This window comes from Mandrillus leucophaeus, unplaced genomic scaffold (genome assembly GCF_000951045.1).
Source record: "Mandrillus leucophaeus isolate KB7577 unplaced genomic scaffold, Mleu.le_1.0 Scaffold769, whole genome shotgun sequence".
NCBI lineage: Eukaryota > Metazoa > Chordata > Mammalia > Primates > Cercopithecidae > Mandrillus > Mandrillus leucophaeus.
The window spans coordinates 1,740,993-1,744,991 of NW_012108352.1; the positions used below are offsets into that span (position 1 = coordinate 1,740,993).

A 3,999-nucleotide genomic window follows, 5' to 3' on the forward strand; every position below is an offset into this window, starting at 1 on the left:
GTTGGTTAATGGGTACAAAAATATAGTTAGACAGAAGGAATAAGTTCTGATACTCAAAAGTACAATCGGAAACTTATAGTTAACAATAATGTATTGTATATTTCAAAATAGCTGGAAGACAAGAATTGTAATGGTTCCAACACAAAGAAAAGATAAATGTTTGAGGTGATGGGCATCCCAATTACCCTGAGTGATCATTACACATTTATACAGGTACCAAATATCACAAACTCCAAGAATATATATACCTTTGATATATCAATTTAAAAATATGAAAAAATACACACTGACTTCAGAAATAAACATTGAATAAAGGGCACACTCTAGGCAAGAATTATGTATATTTAGATAATATGTGTATTTACTCCCTGCTCTGTTCTAAGCCTATGAAAAAAAGTAGGTTAATAAGAAAACATAACCTTTGACTTTTTCTTTGTGACATCCCTTATTCCTACATGTACACAGCTTATTACTGTTGAATAAAATCTCACAATCCTGAAGACTGGTACATCTATAAATTCATGGTCTCCAACTTCATCAGGGTCTTCAAAGTCTGTTGACAGTCCTTTTCCTCACCCTTGATCAGCTCCCATTCACATTCTTCTCATCAAATACATATCTTCAGAACTCAATGCAAGCTCTCTATCCCTTTCTCATGGTATTTAAGTTCTGTTCAATTCAATGTGTGCTTAGCACTTACTATGTCAGTCAATGTGTTAGGCCCTGAAGATACAAAGACAAATGTGATGGCCCAACCCTAAGCAATCCTATGATTAGTGGTGATCAAACTTTTCTGTCTTAAGAGTCCTTTACACTCTTAAAAATTATTGAGAATCCCAAAATTATTTTTGTTTATCTTCATTGTATCTATTGAAATTTGCCACATTCAAAGTTAAAACTGAGAAACTTTGGCCGGGCGCGGTGGCTCAAGCCTGTAATCCCAGCACTTTGGGAGGCCGAGACGGGCGAATCACGAGGTCAGGAGATCGAGACCATCCTGGCTAACACGGTAAAACCCCGTCTCTACTAAAAAAATACAAAAAACTAGCCGGGCGAGGTGGCAGGCGCCTGTAGTCCCAGCTACTCGGGTGGCTGAGGCAGGAGGATGGCGTAAACCCGGGAGGTGGAGCTTGCAGTGAGCTGAGATCCGGCCACTGCACTCCAGCCTGGACAACAGAGCCAGACTCCGTCTCAAAAAAAAAAAAAAAAAAAAAGAGAAACTTTTACAATACTAATTTATTGATTTATTTTAAATGCCAATAATAAGCCCACTATATATTGACATTATTAACATATATTTTCTTAAAAATTGTGATATTTTTATAAAAGAGATAATGAGAAGAGTAGAATTATTTTACATTTTTGAAAATTTATTTAATATCTATCTTAATAAATAGAAGAAGTGGATTGTCATAACTACTTCATTCAATCTGTTGTGATATGTTATTTGATTGACATATACGAAAACATTTCAGCCTCACACAGGTACATTGTTGAAAAGGGAGGATCTTGTAAACTTTCTAAAATTGTTTTAGGGACTCCGAGGGTCTTTGAATCACACTTCAAAAACCTCTGGTTTAGGGAGTGAGATATTTACATAGATTATTTCAATGTGCTGTGCCCAGTGCAATTATAGGTATATACACAGATTGCTGTTGGAGCACTTCTGTTCTTACCTCATCAATAAAATCTAGGCAACCAAATGTGAACCATTACACTACCACCGGGGCTGTGCTCTCTGGCTGCCACCACCACCCCTCCCTCACCTTCACCTCTGCCTCCAGTGCACATTAAAGATCCAAAGTCATGACTGACTCCAAGTATTTCACAACCAATAAAAAAGGAGAAATATTTGAACTAAAAGCTGAACTCAACAATGAAAAGAAAGAAAAGAGAAAGGAGGCTGCGAAGAAAGTGATTGCTGTTGCAACTGTGGGGAAGGATGCTAGTTCTGTCTTTCCAGACATAATGAACTGTATGCAGACTGGCAATCTGGAACTAAAGAACCTTGTGTATCTCTATTTGATGAACTATGCCAAGAGTCAGCCAGGCATGGCCATCATGGCTGTAAACAGTTTCATAAAGGACTGTGAAGATCCTAGTCCTTTGATTAGAGCCTTGGCAGTCAAAACCATGGGGTGCATCCGGGTAGACAAAATTACAGAATATCTCTGTGAGCCCCTCCTCAAGTGGTTGGAGGATGAGGATTCCTATGTTCGGAAAACAGCAGCAGTATGCGTGGCAAAGCTCCATGATATCAACGCCCAAATGGTGGAAGATCAGGGGTTTTTGGATTCTCTATGAGGTCTTATAGCAGATTCAAATCTAATGGTGGTGGCTAATGCTGTAGCAGCATTATCTGAAATCAGTGAGTCTCAACCAAACAGCAACTTACTCAATCTGAACACACAGAACATTAATAAGCTGCTGAAAGCCCTGAATGAGTGCACTGAAGGGGCCAGATTTCATCCTGGACTGCTTGTCTAATTACAACCCTAAAGATGATCGGGAGGCTCAGAGCATCTGTGAGCGGGTAACTCCCCAGCTATCCCATGCCAACTCAGCAGTGGTGCTTTCAGCAGTAAAAGTCCTAATGAAGTTTCTAGAATTGTTACCTAAGGATTCTGACTACTACAATATGCTGCTGAAGAAGTTAGCCCCTCCACTTGTCATTTTGCTGTCCGGGGAGTCAGAAGTGCAGTATGTCTCCCTGAGGAACATCAACATAATTGTCCAGAAAAGTCCTGAAATCTTGAAGCAGGAAATCAAAGTCTTCTTTGTGAAGTACAATGATCCCATCTATGTTAAACTAGAGAAGCTGGACATCAGGATTCATTTGGCATCACAAGCCAACATCACTCAAATTCTGGCAGAACTGAAGGAACATGCCACAGTGGTGAATGTTGACTTTGTTCAAAAAGCTGTGCAGGCCATTGGACGGTGTGCCATCAAGATGGAGCAATCTGCAGCGTGCTGTGTAAGCACATTGCTTGATCTAATCCAGACCAAAGTGAATTATGTGGTCCAAGAAATGATTGTTGTCATCAGGGACATCTTCCGCAAATATTCTAACAAGTGTGAAAGTATCATTGCCACTCTATGTGAGAACTTAGACTCACTGGATGAGCCAGATGCTCGAGAGGCTATGATTTGGATTGTGGGAGAATATGCTGAAAGAATTAACAATGCAGATGAGTTACTAGAAAGCTTCCTGGAGGGTTTTCAAGATGAAAGCACCCAGGTGCAGCTCACTCTGCTTACTGCCATAGTGAAGCTGTTTCTCAAGAAACCACCAGAAACACAGGAGCTAGTCCAGCAGGTGTTGACTTTGACAACACAGGATTCTGATAATCCTGACCTTCAAGACCAGGGCTATATTTATTGGGATCTTCTCTCAACTGACCCTGTCACAGCTAAATAAGTAGTCTTGTCTGAGAAGCCATGGATCTCTGAAGACGGAATTTATTGAGCCAACTGTGTTGGATGAACTAATCTGCCACATTGGTTCTTTGGCCTCTGTGTATCACAAGCCTTCCAATGCTTTTGTGGAAGGAAGTCATGGAATCCATCATAAACACTTGCCAATTCATCATGGGAGCACTGATGCAGGGGACAGCCTTGTTGGCACCACTACTGCAACGAACCTGGAACAGCCTATGGTTATCCCCTCTCAAGGTGATCTTCTGGGGAGTCTTTTAAACAGGTGGCTATGAAAAACAATATCGATGTATTCTACTTCAGCTGCCTCAGCCCACTCAATGTGCTGTTTGTAGAAGATGGCAAAATGGAGCACCAAGTCTTCCTTGCAACATGGAAGAATATTCGCAATGAAAATGAACTTCAATTTCAGATTAAGGAATGACATTTAAATGCTGACACTTTCCAGCAAGTTGCAAAACAATCATGTTTAGACTATTGCCAAGAGGAATATGGAAGGTCAGGACATTGTGTACCAATCCCTGAAGTTCACTAATGGCATTTGGATTTTGGCCAAGCTAC

At 40.4% G+C, this 3,999-nt stretch overlaps 1 pseudogene across 1 annotated transcript; it reads left to right on the top strand.

The window, feature by feature from the left end:
* The first annotated feature begins 1,789 nt into the window (after positions 1–1,789).
* On the top strand, positions 1,790–3,713 carry LOC105529497 (annotated as a pseudogene). The gene has a single exon (XR_001004519.1). The product of XR_001004519.1 is annotated as an AP-2 complex subunit beta pseudogene (transcript).
* The last annotated feature ends 286 nt before the right edge of the window (positions 3,714–3,999 follow it).